The sequence below is a fragment of the Silurus aristotelis genome, assembly GCF_946808225.1.
Source record: "Silurus aristotelis genome assembly, chromosome: 27".
Classification (NCBI taxonomy): Eukaryota; Metazoa; Chordata; class Actinopteri; order Siluriformes; family Siluridae; genus Silurus; species Silurus aristotelis.
This window is the reverse complement of record NC_139600.1, coordinates 10,428,186-10,445,383: the sequence shown is the minus strand read 5'-3', so window position 1 is coordinate 10,445,383 and position 17,198 is coordinate 10,428,186. Positions and strand designations below refer to the sequence as shown.

The 17,198-nt window shown below is 36.9% G+C and overlaps 1 protein-coding gene across 11 annotated transcripts in view; it reads left to right on the top strand.

The window, feature by feature from the left end:
- The first annotated feature begins 355 nt into the window (after positions 1-355).
- The window catches only part of nrxn2b (neurexin 2b), a 664,725-nt gene continuing 647,882 nt past the window's right edge, over positions 356-17,198 (top strand). For 7 of the 11 annotated variants that reach the window (XM_083532486.1, XM_083532483.1, XM_083532480.1 and 4 more), the window contains exon 1: positions 359-561. The gene's annotated coding sequence lies outside the window, so the exon portion shown is untranslated. Of the gene's footprint in view, positions 562-17,198 lie in introns of all 11 variants that reach the window. The other 4 variants (XM_083532485.1, XM_083532477.1, XM_083532478.1 and 1 more) reach the window with 3 other exon arrangements.

The following is a 17,198-nucleotide window of genomic DNA, read 5'->3' as shown; positions in this document are numbered from 1 at the left end:
ATAAATGCATAATTTTCATTTTTTTTTTACATTTACAGAGATTATTACATTTGTATCTTAATTTCTTTAGAAATAAGACTGTATGATGGTGTTTCCCTGAGAATCAATTAATAAATCTTAAATAACTAACAAATATAATAAATATCCAATATTATATAAACTTCCTTTGAGTACATGGCAAACTCTACCATTCTTGTAAACACTGTGTGTAACTTAAGGAATAAAAAACAATAATGACGTCAGGTCCCGATCTTGCCTATCAGAACGCAGTGTGGGTCACGGGGCGGAGTTTGTTGCTGTGTGGGCGGGGTTGTTCCGGCGCTGTGGGCGGTGTTATTCCCTCCCTGAGCGCTGCTGATGCTGCCTACAGACCCGCTCCGGGGATGCAGGTGATACAGGACCGCTCTTATGTGATGCTGCGTGGAGAAACACAAAACTGCATTCTGCTCTGCGCGTTACTGGATACGAGGCGACCTGGTGGAGGAATGTTTTGAGCTTGCACTTTGTTTTTCTTTTTTTTGCAGAAGAATCAGAAGAGGAGACGGAAAGCCGTTTTGGAAGGTAAAAGCAAATTTTGCAATATAGGGATGAAATGCATTCCGCAGCTCTGGGCAGTTTTCTCACTAGAGATGCATGGAATGCATCTGTATAGAAATGTCTTGAACAGTTTGTTATCTAAAGGAAAGATGCTGATGCTCAGGTAATGCTCAGGTTCCTATTATCGGGCTCATATCTAATAAGGATATGTTTTGTAAATCCCTAATCTGCTTTATTTTACAATCTTTTCAATCCCACACGCTTAGAGACCAGGCTGGCTTGTTTTGCATGTTTATATCTAGTCCACATACATACAGTCTTAATGATATTTTGTTATTTATTTATTTTTTTACAGTCTTTGACTGTACGAGTAGTTCATCTCTCATTATAAGGTGCAGAAATGAAGAAAAAGAATAAGAGCCAGATTTGCACGACGCCGTAAAACGCGTGTGTTATTCTACCAAGAATAATAAAGTGGCTTCTGTCACATTGCTTTATTGCTAGTTTTGATATAACAGGAGCATGCATTTTTTTGTGTGTGTGTGATTCCTCATTTCTGTCTTACCTACAATTAAACGGGGAAGCAGTTGTTAGAAATTGGTGCATTGTGTGGAAATCTGTCCTTCCAAAGGAATGCAAACTACAGAAGTGACAGATGTGCCTTGTGCATATGGTTTCAAGTCTGATAAAAAAAAAAAAAACGAGGCGTTTGACAATAAGAACATGCACTAGAATAAAGAGAGAGAGAGATCGTATTTTTTCAATCAAACTCAAACTCATCACTATTTTGGTCATGCAAAAACGATTACACACACACATGCACGCACACACACACACACACACACCGCCCGCGGCTGTACTTCGCACGCATTTTATATACACGCGCATTCCGCGTGAAAGCATGGGCGCGCGCGTTTGTTTCTGTTGGATGCTCAGCGCGAGGGGAAACTCTTTCATTCCTACACCATTCAAGCAGCATGCTGGATTTTTTATTTTTGAACAGTGATTCAAACGCTGTATCGATACCATTGTTTAAAACAAAGCACACACACACACACACACACACTAAAAAATGAGAGAGAAAATAAATGGGAATTGGTGCGCGTCGTGACGCCGCGGCGCGCGCGCGCAGGTGGCGCGTGTTTGGAGAGAACAGGGCGGGGTGCGGCGCGTGAAGCGTCGCTCCCAGAGTTCACCCCAAGTACAACTGGACGTTAAATAAAAACCCGAAAAAAATGTCAATTCTGGTATTTTAACTTAAGACCTAATTCATAAATAAACTCCTGAGATAAACGTGAACATTTCGGCCAACTGCTTTTTTAAGCAATAAGTACTGAGAATGGAAGATGTGTTACAGAGTAATACAGTAATATCATGTATTTTCTTACTCTGAGTTTAGTATCTGGTCTATTTATTTAAGAATTTGTAGTATAAAATAAATTTTTTTTTAATTTTAGGGTATATTGTATAGGGTAAAGTGGAGGGTTTTTATTTTAGGGTATAGGGTAAAGTATAGGGTTGTTAATTTTAGGGTATAAGGTAAAGTATAGGGTTTTTAATTTTAGGGTATAAGGTAAAGTATAGGGTTTTTAATTTTAGGGTATAAGGTAAAGTATAGGGTTTTTAATTTTCGGGTATAGGGTAAAGTTTAGGGTTTTTAATTTTAGGGAATAGGGTATAAGGTAAAGTATAGGGTTTTTAATTTTAGGGTATAAGGTAAAGTATAGGGTTTTTAATTTTAGGGTATAGGGCATAAGGTAAAGTATAGGGTTTTTAATTTTAGGGTATAGGGTAAAGTATAGGATTTTTAATTTAAGGGTATAGGGTTTTTAGTTTTAGAGTATAGGGTAAAGTATAGGGTTTTTAATTTTAGGGTATAGGGCATAAGGTAAAGTATAGGGTTTTTAATTTTAGGGTATAAGGTAAAGTTTAGGGTTTTTAATTTTAGGGTATAGGGCATAAGGTAAAGTATAGGGTTTTTAATTTTAGGGTATAGGGTAAAGTATAGGATTTTTAATTTAAGGGTATAGGGTTTTTAGTTTTAGAGTATAGGGTAAAGTATAGGGTTTTTAATTTTAGGGTATAGGGCATAAGGTAAAGTATAGGGTTTTTAATTTTAGGGTATATGGTAAAGTATAGGATTTTTATTTTAAGGGTATAGGGTTTTTAGTTTTAGAGTATAGGGTATAGGTTAAAGTATAGGGTTTTAAAGTGTGTTGTATTTATTTAAAACAACTCAAAAAGCTTGTTTGTTAATATTGGTATTAAAACAAGCATGTGAACATTCAGCCATGTTCAATAATAGCATGACTATTATTAAACACTGTTTTCATCTCACAACTTTTTCGTCAAGCATTTCTACAAACATGAGCTTTAGTGCTAGCTTGTGTAGATTAGCTTTAATGGTGTTTTGAAAAAGCAAAAGGATCGATGAGAGACTGTTGAAGAAACAGACATGGAACTTAGTCAGGAGATTAAAAAAGTTTGAATAATATTATAATCTCTTTTATACAATATGTCTGCTAAAGGAAACAGCTGTTACCTCATGTCCATTCAGTTTAAATAAGTTTACCTCAGGTCAGATTTTCCAGCCTGCATTTTTTTAGCTAATAATAGAATTTATTTGGCTGACAAAAATAAAAGAAAACTTAGTATCACAGCAGAGTGAATATATTGTAGAAATGTATGTAGTATTATAGGAACAAACAAAAAACCACAAAAATCAAAAGATGAACATTTCACTCAATTCAATTCTTTACAGATTATTTTTAGCAAATATCTGGTCTTATTCATCAAACCATGTTTAAATATTCCCCAAATTCTTCAATAACAGTTTGTTTGGTTATATCTGGCTTTAGTGGCAGCGAAGTGCCACTTCAGACGGTGGGTTTATATAAAGTTTTATTTCAGAACTTATATTATAAAAAATAATATAAGTTCATAATCTGGATTTTTTTATATGTAGTTTAAGTTCAAACTGTGGGATTTTATATAATTTTTTGAGGGGATATATATATATATATATATATATATATATATATATATATATATATATATATATATATATATATATATATATATATATATAGTATAAGTTTGTACTGTGGGTTTATTTATAATTTAATTTTGGACTGTGGAATTTGAAATAAAGTTTAAGTTCAGACTGGATTTTTATATATAGTTTAAGTCCATATTGTGGATGTATATATTATTTAAGGTCAGACTGGGAGTTAACATATAGTTTATTTAAACCTTAGCACACATTTAAAAAAAATATCCCAGTTATATTTAGCATTAAAAATATACCTGTGTACTATTTACATTAATTTAACAATGTTTGGACTTTGACAATTGAATTTTAACAATATAATTAAAAAAATATATTAGGATATATAGGATTTTACTATATTATCTGTTTCAGGTTGCAGTTTGCATGTTTTTCTGAACCTGAAGTTTGCTAAGCTCCGAAATGAAAAAGAGTGTTTTTTCCCCAAAAACATTTCTCTTAAGGCCTGCTGAGATCCAACAAAGGTAAATGTAGACATCTTGATAGAAGTCAAAAGCTTGTTAATGCTTTTATTGCAACTTCTGTTTTACACTGGGAAGTAGTAGCGTTTCAGTGTTTAGTGTTTAAGGCTCAGGGTTACTGTTCGGAGGGTTGCAGGTTCAAGCTCAGTATTGCCAAGCGAAGGGCCCGTGAGTAAGTCCCTTAACCCTCTGTGCTTTAGAGGTGCTGCATCATGGCTGACCCAGCTCTTTGACCCAAGCTTGCTAACATTGCTGGGATATGTGAAGAAGGAATCTCACTGTGCTGTAAGGTACATGTGACAAATTAAAAGCACCTTTACTTACCAAGTGGACTGTATACATTACACACTGCCCCTTTAATATGTTAAACTGAGTTTATTCGGAATAAACTTTTGTTGAGACACAGATTGTTACCACCAACAGGCATTTTGCGGTGGGGTGTTTTTGTTTTGAATCAGTAGCACGACATCTTTCTTGCAAAATGTCATCCATTCTTTTAAACATCATGCTCAAAAAGCCTGATTTCATGGGGTTTGATGTTCAGAAAGACTAATTCGTGTGGTGTATACAGATTGTAAGCGGCGCTCGGAAGCATGAAATGCTTAGATGAAATGGCAATGACACATCAATATCCACATTATTGGCTGGCATGAAGTATTTCGAATACTCCCCAAAGCTTTGCTTAGAAGTGAATTCCAATGACATTTTGAAACAAACACAACAGCAACGATGCACAGCACACTTTCTACCTCATTTCCTAATGCTGAGCTATAGCTCAGCTTCAGGCCAACAACTGTTTTGCTGTTTTATAGAGTATATTCACTGAACTCTCTGAAGGATGTTTCCAAATTTGCTGATGTGCATTGAGATAACTTGTAATAAGTGCAAATTTCCCCCATTTGAATAATTGTTTGAGAACCTCTGTTGCAGCGACGGCTCACTACAAGCTGTGAGTGGATTTTAAGGTCTTTCGTCTCCACTTATCCTGAAATGCATTAAATTCGCACAATGTCTCTGCATGCTAATGAAGTTCCGGGCCGCGACTTTTTCTACCAAATAATCTCTTTTCCAGCGCAGCATCTCATTTGCGGTATTGTCACATTTTTTAAAGACCTTTAGTCGCATCAGATGAAACGGCTTTTTGCTGTTCCAGGTGCCTGACTGAAATACTATATCGCAGCTCATGTAGCCGTTTGAGTCATTAATGGTACACTTATAAGCCTACTGGGCTGATTTGAGTGTGCAGATTAAATATTTGTGTGTCTGTGTGTATGCCACAACCTTTTAGGGATAAGGTTACGAGACACCAGTAGATAAAGATGATGTCCCGTGTATTTCTATGATCTTAGTCAGGAAGTTTCACATTAGGGATCATGCTATGGCATTGGCTTTAAAGGGACGGTGATTGCATTTTTAATGTACTAGTGCTGTACAGGACGCATGACAGAAGTGTTTTGGGCTCTATGACCATAAATGATGTAAAATGCTACTAGAATCTGATCTTGTAACAGTAATTATCAAAGTTAAGATAATCAGTTTTTGTTTATTTGTGCTTTGTGTTGTCACTTTTTCTTAAATATGAATCCTTTGAGATGTGCACTAATATATAGTGTCATTTACACCACTTCAACACTGACCAGTGAGTCACTAAGGATGAATTAATGTATGAACGAATGAATGACTTTTATTAATAAGTGTGGTCTGTGCACTGTGTGCTTCATATCAGTCCACTTCACTCATGCATTTATCTGACTTGTTATTAAACATTATATATGCCTACAATTATTTTAATCAATTATGCAGACAGGATTAACTATGAAGCCTAAGTGCACACTAAAATGTTGTTCTCAGATGAGAACTACCTTGGAATAAGCCAATTCCCAAAGCATTATCGCTATGACTTTGACTTTGAACCCTTAGACACGTCTCACTGTAGGATTTACTCTATTCGTTCACGACCCAGGCACGGCCCTGTTGCCCCAGACAGCAAAGGTTTGACTCAGAAGATTTCAGCTTGGTAAAGTAGGAAAGCCAGGCTTCTAAGCTGACCGTAATCCTTTACTCTTCACCAAAGCAAGAATTTAGTTCATTATTTTTCTACTCTTGTCTCTTTCTTTCTCTTTTAAAAAATGAAAGAACAGGACTTTTTTTTCTCCAAGCCTTATTCTATGATATGTAAGCAGAATTATGAAATCATAATACAAGCCCACCCATTCAATAATACCTCCTCTAATCCTTAGTGATTAGTCTAGTGTACTATAGAATATCTGGCAATGACAAAAAATAATAATAAAAAAAAGAACAGATCAGAATAACAACTTGCCAAAATGATTTCTACATAAGCACTTCATAAAAATGGACATAAACCTACATTGACATCCGTGCAGAATTTTGTTTGACCATTTAAGTCAGAATTATATGTCAAGTGAAAAGTGAAAGCTGACATGTATTAGGTCAACATGACCTCTATTTAGCTGCCTCATGATTACTGACATAAACCTAAATAAATATTTATTCAGACTTAATTAAACAGTCATCAGCTGTCATAAAGGCAACATTAATCAATGTTTATGTCAATTTGGCATACCAAGCTACATTAACAGCTTTGAATGCTTCTAACAACATTAGCTGTCATTAGCTGTCATAAAGTTATAAAGCTGATATAAGTGCCATCATGTCAGCCAACATACATACCATATTCAGAATTGACAAACCTACATCTAAATAGGTTTCATTCAAAATATTATCAGCTGCCATATAGTGTCAATTTTGATATCAGGCTTACATAATACCAGTGGTGGGCGGTCAGGGCCAACAAAGTCTTCTCTTCTGGCCTAAACACTATTAGAAGCACTGACCTACATTTACAACCTAAATTCTATATTTGTTTCATGAAATTGAATTAATTTATTCCCAACAGTTTATTCTCTTCATTTTGTAGCATTTCTCTTGGCTGCACTTCTTCCAGTATGTGGATGTGGATTTTTTGTCCAATCAGATTTCAGTCTCCATGTGGTGCCATGTCAATCTAATCTACCCAGAGCCTTCAAAGTCTGTAGTGCTGGCCTTTTTTACCTTAGTCTCTATATAGTCTTTAACCAATCAGATTTCATATTTGCCTCACAGGGCAGCTAGCTGGCCCAGTATAGCGACAGCATTTTTCCGTCCTCTGATTGGTTGGTCAGAGGGAAACTGTTACAGCCAAGTTTGACTGGCAAAACAAGTGTGTAGCTCTGCACACATTAATACATCTGAGTTAAAATGGTTTACATATTTAAAATGCCTCTCTCTCTGTAATGCCATGCCTTGTTATATTGCGTTTTTGTACTGTATTGATGGTTTCTATAATTGCGACATGATAGTGGTGGTATTAAGATGTGGATTAAGTCGGGTAAGTCCCCACTGAAGGCCCAGGTACCAAATGCACGGCCGGCCACTGCATAATACAGATTTTATGACACTTTGTGACATCGACATAAGTGTTTAATTAGTGTAAAACATCATGACAACTGACCGTATTTCACTAATTGGCAAATCTTAAACATAAACATGCTAATTCTGTACTGTCAAAGCAGTGCCATAGGTTTAACTAACAAGCTTCTAAGCACAAATATTTAACTTTGCAACATGAAAATTTGCCAACGACAAAAACCATCTCACTTAATGCATGTGCTTTAATTATAGCATGATGACAAAATTCATCATGTGGCAGTTGATTCTTGAATTGCTTGAAGAGCTCATGTAGCCTGGTGAGACTGCCCAAAGCATTTCTACATTATGTTCTACGATATGTCCTTCTAATGCATAGGAATCATTTTTATTTTACTTCAGCAAGAAGTAGTTTGAGAAAAATATAAAATAAATGCACCCCAAAGTATCATAAGAGTAGAGTGCTGACTTTATGTCCAGTCAAATGCAGCAGCATTGCACTCTTAAACAAGAAAGACTTTAAAACCATTTTAGTGCTCTGCGCAAACTGCAATGGCGTTTATTTAGTTGTTTAGCCTATCACATCATGTAACTACAACGCTGTTGACTTAATCATTTATTTATTTAAAATAGCAGTTTTAATACTATGAAAGCTCAAAATCAGACTTAAGGTGTGATTACACATGTATGTTTTTATGGCAGTTGGTTAGCAGGTAGTGAGTTACTTAAGTAGTTCTAGATGGAATTAAAATCCTAGCTTTATATTTATGCTCTAATACATCATCATTTTGAGTCTCTCTTATCCGTAAGTCTTCAAGATAGAGGAGTTATTTTTGTGTTATAGATTTATGACAGAGATGATGGTGATGTAATGACATTTTACAGGAGGTACAAAATATATGGAGGAAAGTTTGTGGACACCTGACCTGTGTTTTTTTGAACATCCCATTCCACACTTAGTTGTCATTGATAGGTAATAACGTTCACTCTTCTGGGAAGATGTTTCACAAGAGTGTGCTTGTGAAGCTTTGTGTTCATTCAGCCACAAGGGTTTTAGGAAAGTCAGGGGTATTTTGTGCTGAACAGGTTGGGTTCTTCTAGTTCAAGTGAAGGGAAAGCGTGAAAATTTTTACCACATACAAAGACATCCTATACAATCGTGTGCGTCTAAGTTATAACTTGCACACATTCCACATTATTAAATGTGAAAACAATTGCAGTAAACAGTAACTAAATGTTTGTATTATGAGTAGAATAAAACACTTTTATTCTGGTGTTTTTGAGAAAAGGTCCTCCAATTTGTTGTTGTGCCACAGCAGAGCATCCCATTGTGATTGGTTCCTCATGTAGCTTACGGTATCTTCCTTGCCAAGTTCTTTTATTTATTTATTTATTTATTTAAATGACAGTGAGTTTTATAAAATACTCTTTTTGTTCAAGAGAATTTCAAAAACCTACTATTGGTTATTTTCGACAATATGCATCTATATCAACGTGAACTGAGTATGTTATTTGTGAGGTTTCTGGTATAATAGCCAAGGATCAATAATTAGCCAGTCACGTTCCTCTTGTGATGGACTGACATGCTTAAAAGCTTGTGCTGACTCTTTTTTCATTTGCTGAATCCAGTCAGAGATACTGGATACTGGATACAGTAGATTATTGATTTGGAGTAGGTTCCTCTATGTAAAGCACAGACACAGAGGTTTGTGAGTGTATTGTCAGTCACTCACGAAGGTTATTTTTGAGCAAACAATGTTCTCCGCTAGCAAGAATTTTCATTATTGAAAAGAGTTAGAAATGTAGAACAAGTAATTTGCTGTACAAATGCACACACACTGAATCAGACGAGAATTAAATGAATATTTCTGCTTCGTTTGTTTTGGATTTGTGACAAGCGTTCACTGCAGCAGTATTCATTTTACATGTCGATTTGCTGTGGAGTCGAAAGTGAATCTAAAAAGTGTTACGTTTGATCTCATTTCATCCTCTTTGCGAAGAGGTCACTTTTAGAAGTCGTACATCTGCTCTGTTGCTTTATATATATATTCATAACATTCAGTTCTGGCCACTGGGCTCTAGAGAGCTTTCAATGTCCCAGACTTGCTGTACTGCTTTTGCTACATGACATTTATCGTTGGGGATGTGTTGTCTTGTTGACATAGCAATGCACGGTCGATGCTCACACATTACACAATCTATCACCAGGAGGAGACCCTGTCAAAGTGTGTATGATCCACCAGTGCAAGATAAATGCAAGAACTGGACAAATATCATGCAGTGTATATTTAGACTCAATTTTTACATAATATGTGCTGCATTTTTAGATGATGTTTTACAGTCCGTTTATTGCACATGGTTTACTATATGATGTGAGGATTGACTTAGAGCAAGCTAAGGCATATACATATTTTTTGTTCTGATTTCTATTCTTGGCTTATAGAAGTGGAACATGCTGTCGATTTTGACTGTTGTAGCCTGTCCACCCAAAAATCTGACATATTATATGTTCTGATAAATGTTTTAAAACTTCTGTTTCTCCTTTTTATTGTTAATATTACTGTCATAAGTTTAGATGTCATTACTGACTTATGCATTCGGTAAGCAGATATTTTTGGCATTAAGGATTATCAGTGTTTTTCATTGTGCCAAGAAAGATGAATGCCTTTTATTTTATTTTTATTTTATATTCAAGCTTTGGGGTGATTATCTGGTGGTCTAGTGGTTAAGATGCAGCGCTCCCACCGCTGCGACCCGGGTTCGATTCCCGGTCAGGGAACCATCCCCAGCCACTCTTAGTGCCGGTCCCAAGCCCGGATAAATTGGGGAGGGTTGCGTTAGGAAGGGCATCCAGCGTAAAACATGTGCCAAATCAAACGTGCGGAGGATCCGCTGTGGCGACCCCTAACGGGAGAAGCTAAAGAAAGTTTTATAGGTGGATAAATGAAGTGCTGAAATGAAAAGCTTTGCAACCTTAATGTTGCAGCCTTATTCCAATTCATTATTCTTAAATAAAAAAAAAAATAATTTTAATTCTTAAATGTAATAAATTCTAGAATTTATAAAAAATAAAAAAAAAAGGAAAAAAGAAAAATCACATTTGCCATGAAACTCAGGTGCATCCTGTTTCCACTGATCATCCTTAAGATGTTTCCAGAACTTGATTGGAGTCCACCTGTGGTAAATTCAGTTGACTGGACATGATTTAAAAAGGCACACACCTGTCTATATAAGTACCACCGTTAACAGTGCATGTCAGAGAACAAATTGAGACAGGATTGTATCAAGAGGCAGTTCTGGGGAAGGGTACAAAACATTTCTGCAGCATTAATGGTCTCAATGAGCACAGTGGCCTCCATCATCCTTAAAAAAAAAAATAAAGTTTGGAACCACTAGGACTCCTTCTAAGCACAGAAGAAGGACCATAGTTAGGGATTTGACCAAGAACCCGACAGTCACACCAAAAGAGCTCCAGTGTTTCTCAGAGGAGAGAGAAGAAAAACCATCTCTGCAGCACTCCACCAATCAGGCCTGTATGGTAGAGTTGCCAGATGAAAGCCACTCTTCAGTAAAAGGCAAATGAGAGCCTGCCTGGAGTTTGCCAAAAGGCACCTGAAGGACTCAGACCATGGGAGAAACAAAATTCTATGGTTTGTTAGAACAAAGATTAAACTCCTGAATGAAAAGCAGCAAGTTTGGAGGAAACCAGGCACCGCTTATCACTTGGCTAAAACCATCCCTACAGTAAAGCATGGAGGTGGCAGCATCATGCTGTGGGGATGTTTTTCAGTGGCAGGAACTGGAAGACTAGTCAGGATTGAGGAAAAGATGAATGCAGCAATTTACAGAGACATCCTTGATGAAAACCTGCTCCAGAGAGCTCTGGACCTCAGACTGGGGGAAGGTTTAAATTCCAACAGGACAACAATGCTAAAAACACAGCCAAGATAACGAAGGAGTGGCTACGGGACAACACTGTGAATGTCCTTGAGTGACCCAGCCGGAGTCCATATTTGAATCTGATTAAACATCTCTAGAGAGATCTGTTAAATGGCTATGCACTGATACTCCCCATCCAACCTGATGGAGCTTGAAAGGTTGAATAAATTAATAGAAGAAACTGCCCAAAAATAGGTGTGCTAAGCTTATAGCATCATACTCGAAAAGACTCGAGGCTGTAATTGGTGCCAAAGATGGCTTCAACAAAGTATTGAGCGAAGGCTGTGAATACTTATGTACATGCGATTTTAGATTTTAGATTTTGAATACATTTCTAAAGATTTCAAACAAACTTCTTTCACGTTGTCATTATACGGGTTTTGTTTTGTACAATTTTGAGGAAAATAATGAATTGAATCCCTTTGGGAATGATGCTGAAACATAAAATGTGCGCCATCCCTTTGATGTGTACCTCCATTGACTTGCCTTTTAAAGATGCAGGTGTTATTCTAAGCCAGAAATCTAAGGCATTAGGATACATGAAGGGATGTTTGAATTTAGCAAACTAAAACAAATTTAAGTGAGGAGCAGAGCTACACTGTGCTTTATCTTATAGTTTGGAAAAGGTGAAAACTGAGTCACATTATCCAATCCTCCAATCATGTGGCAGGCTGGGATGAGACATATGAGACAAAAAAAAATTTAGTGGTTGACATGTGTCTTCCAACTTCAATTATGTGGGTATGGACAAATGATCTTTTCATGTTATAGCCTTCCGAGATGCTTTTCTCTAAAGAGTCTTTCACAAATCTTAGATTTTATTGCCATTCAATGTTAAAACTCAGATTTTTTTTCCATACTTAATTGGGAGGTGAACCAATTGACTTTATAATGATAAATACACAGTACAGCATAGTGTGAAAAAAACCCACATCCATCGAGCAGTGGTTCCTTGACAGGAGTGCATCCAGACTGGTTAAAGCTGACAGGAAGGTAATGGTAATTCATAAAACTTTTCTTTTCAATGCATCCAGGAAAGTACAGTCTGAGATTTGTGAGAAGAAACCTGTTCTGTTTAATCAAGAAGTGGAATCTAAGGCAGTTGCAGACTGAAGAAAGCCTTGTCTGGTCAATGTCATCTAACAATGGCATTAAACCTTTATTGTTTATGGACCCATGATTCTGTCCATTAGTCAGGTGAAATAAATCTTACAGATGACTGGAACTGTGTCCCTAAAAAGAAAGTGGGCTGCATGTATGCTTCTCATCACCCATGCTAATTAGGCTTTTAGTTCCTGCAGTGCATCACATGGCACACCACAGCCGGCCCAATCTCCCAAAGTGCCAAAGAAGCTTGAAAGGCTACAGTGACTCAATGTTTGGCGAAGGGCATGAACTTCACTAACACAATCAGTGTTTTCCACTCCACTCTCTCTTGCTCTCGGTCATATACACATCCACAGGCTGACTTTCAAGTCTGACACGACCCCTAGGCCTCAAAATCTGTATGTGTGTGTGAGCAGAGAAGAGAACTGTACAGAGAGTCATGTTGAGCAGAAAGCAGTGTGTGCATCTCCAGGGTTATTAACCTTTTCAATTTGGGTTGTGAGTCAGTTGTTCATCTTAAAGCACCACATCCTGTAACAACAGGGTAAAGGCATGTCGTTAGAGAATGTTTGATATTGATTGTACATAGTTACTATAATGTAAAGGTCAATGAAATGGTTAAAAAGTATGTACTGTTTTATGCATTTTTATATACAAAGTAATGCAGAAATTATGTGACTGTGTCTGTAGGTGGAGTAAAAGAAAGAGAGAGAGAGAGAGAGAGAGAGAGAGAGAGAGAGAGAGAGAGAGAGAGAGAGAGAGAGAGAGAGGGAGGAATGCACCAATACCCAGTCTGTTTGGTGTCTTGGGACAATGTTAATACTAAATGCATTTTTTTTTTCCATTCAGTATTTTTTGCTTATCATTCTATACCCAGTTCTCTTCCAATTTCTGTCTCTACACACACAAATACACTGTCTGCCTATCTCCGGCTTTCTCCATCTCTTCTGCTCATTTTTTAAAAAAATGCTGCAAATGCATAGTGGAAAGGTGGGCTGGTGCAGCTCTTGGATTATTATTCTGTTCTTTGTTCAAAATAATTTTTAAAAATGTAGAAAATTTCTCTCTTTCGTTTTTTCTTGCCTTATGAGTGTTCTATTACTGTTCTCTCTGCATAGTCAATGTAATTAAATATTTCTTCTTTCTCAGCCTTTCACACATGCTCACTCTATGTCCTGCGTCCATCCCTCCCTTCCTCTCTCTCTCTCTCTCTCTCTCTCTTTCTCTCTCTCTCTCTCTCTCTCTCTCTCTCTCTCTCTCTCTCTCTCTCTCTCTCTCGCTATCGCTCTCTCGCTCTCTCTAGTTCTTTAAATAAGCTGCACTATACATTTTTACGTTCTTGAAATCTTGAACTACTTCTTTCCCCTTTGTTTCTCTCTTTCACTCACTGTCTCTCTCTCTCCTATGGTAATGTGCAGCTGTGAACTATATTCAACCTGTTTTTTCCTCAAATTATCATAAAAACCCAATTTTGGCTCAGGAAGCTGAATAGCACAGTGCATTTGAAGACACTAATTCAGAATCAGGAAAGTAAAAGAGAGAAGAGACATTCATTAGCGCTACATGATATCCAGAATGCATGGTTCTTCAAAGGTTTTATAGATAGTAAAATGTAACTAATGTTTTACAGGAATTGCACCTTTTAAACTTCTACACCGAATGCATACGTTTTTTTATTTAATTGACAAAAGAAAAAATAACAATTAGGGTAACTGTTACCATGATCAGTGCATTTTTTGGGAGCAGTAGTGATAAGTCACTGGGGAAAAAATCAGCGATTGGTTGTTAGGGACAAAGTGATTATATTGGGCAAAATCTTGATTAGTAATTAGTCAATGGGAACAGTGGTGATCAGTGATTATTTTTTTGGGAACAGTGGTGAACACTGGTTGTTTTTTTTGGGAACAGTGGTGAACACTGGTTGTTTTTTTTGGGAACAGTGGTGAACACTGGTTGTTTTTTTTGGGGAACAGTGGTGATCAGTGATTGTTTTTTTGGGAACAGTGGTGATGAGTGATTGTTTTTTTGGGAACAGTGGTGATGAGTGATTGTTTTTTTGGGAACAGTGGTGAACACTGGTTGTTTTTTGGGGGGGAACAGTTGTGATCAATGATTTTTTTGGGGGGGGAACAGTGGTGATCAGTGATTGTTTTTTTGAGAACAGTGGTGATCAGTGGATAGTTTTTTTTTTGGAACAGTGGTGAACACTGGTTGTTTTTTGGGAACAGTGGTAAACACTGGTTGTTTTTTTGTGAACAGTGGTAATCAGTGATTGTTTTTTTGGGAACAGTGGTGAACACTGGTTGTTTTTTTTGGGAACAGTGGTGATCAGTGATTGTTTCTTTGGGAACAGTGGTGAACACTGGTTGTTTTTTGGGAACAGTGGTGATCAGTGATTGTTTTTTGGGAACAGTGGTGAACACTGGTTGTTTTTTGGGGGGGAACAGTTGTGATCAATGATTTTTTTTTGGGGGGGAACAGTGGTGATCAGTGATTGTTTTTTGAGAACAGTGGTGATCAGTGGATAGTTTTTTTTTTGGAACAGTGGTAAACACTGGTTGTTTTTTTGTGAACAGTGGTAATCAGTGATTGTTTTTTTGGGAACAGTGGTGAACACTGGTTGTTTTTTTTGGGAACAGTGGTGATCAGTGATTGTTTCTTTGGGAACAGTGGTGAACACTGGTTGTTTTTTGGGAACAGTGGTGATCAGTGATTGTTTTTTGGGAACAGTGGTGAGCACTGTTTTTTTTGGGGGGGTGAACAGTGGTGATCAGTGATAAGTCATTAAGAAGAATGATGATTTGTGATTGGTTTTTGGGAATAATTATCACCAGTAAATATTGGTCATTAAGATAAATTCTACCACCTTCAATTGACTGGTGCCATACATCATGCCTTAAATATACAAATTGAATTCAAAATTAATGGGTGGGATCATGGGGTCATTATCTACAAAAAAAATGGGGCAGTATTCAACCCCTTTGCTATAAAATCCTCAACTTAATTCTGGTGTAATCAGCAGTCTTGCAATTAGATAAATGTAGTCTACATGATCTCAATATAAAATACCAGTTCCAGCTAAAAAGACAAGCTAGAGGCAGAGCTGTAGGGGTTGAATATTTATGCAAGTCACCATATATGCTTATTAAATATTAACGACTAATAGGTAGGAATCATTCTTGTAGTACTCAATACTCACCCTCGTTCTCACAGCACACACTCACATATTTATTCTGTATTCTCAGAAGAGTCTGGATTTAATTATTCATGTGTGTGGTGTGGGTTAGAAGGAAGCAGAACTAGCAGAAGGGCCTTTCCTTAACAGCTAAACCCATTTGAGAAGAGTGACTCACTGATATTCAGTCAGAAGCCAAAAAAATCCTGTTACACCAGCATCTTAAACAAGCGTTGTTATTGCTTTTCCTGATAAAACTGCATTGTTGGTGGTGTTCTTTGTGAACTTTTGTTTTGTTGATGATGCCTTTTTTTCTTTGTGTCTGGTATTAAAATGCTATCCATCTACCATAAAAATCTGTTTGTACAGAAGAGCATGTGTGTGTGAGAGGGAATCCTTTTATTTTCTATCTGCTACCCAGTCATTTCAGCACTGAGCGGATGATTGTGTTATGCGGCCTACACACTGAGCCAGAAAAACAAAATTATAAGGACTACATGGGCTCTGTTTCCATGAATATGGCACACACACACACACACACACACACACACACACACACACACACACACACACACACACACACACACACACACACACACACACACATGTGCACAAGAAACAAAACACAAAATAAGTGCCTAGTCTATCCCTGAGTGAAAACTCATCTGCACAGTCATCATTTGACTTCTAAAAGAAATCAACTGTAAACAGATGATGCTTTTATATAAATTATAGCCTTACAGACTTAAGTGCTATTCAAGAGTTATACAAGTGTTACAAACATTACAATTTCACGAACTCGACTTTGTATCATGTGACTTCATTATGTTGTACATGATAGAAAACATGCAATGTGAAATAAAAGCAAGTGTTGTTTGTGCGCTTCTGTTTGCTTTATTTCATTTGGATGTATTGATTTCATTGTATTACATCAGAGAACAGCAACAACAAAACACTATTTCCATCTTCAGTCTGCATTTTTTCTTTTTATCCGCTGAAATGTTTTCATGCTTAAAGGCAAAAAGTTACGATTAACAGTAAGGTCTAGCCACCAGACACAAGAGTAGGCTACAACCACAAATCTTGTTTTTTTTTTGTTGTATATGTTTTCAGTGTATCCTTATGCATTGCTAAAATTATCCTTCATACAGTCAGAAAAGTGAAGCCAACTGAAATGAGAGAGTAACAGAGAGAGAGAGAGAGAGAGAGAGAGAGAGAGAGAGAGAGAGAGAGAGAGAGAGAGAGAGAAGGTGCACATGTCAATACTTTCTCTCTCTCTCCTCTTGTGTTTGTCATTTTTGGCAAGGTCATTTTATCTGCAGCTGTCACGTGTCTGACCTTCAGATTTTTTGCTCCTCATGTGTGTCTTTGAAAATACATAGAGAGTAGTGTATATAACACTTACTTACACACTTATACCCACCCATAGCACCGGGGCTTTGTTTAATCAACCCTGACATGTGACTCAGCATGAATAAGGTAG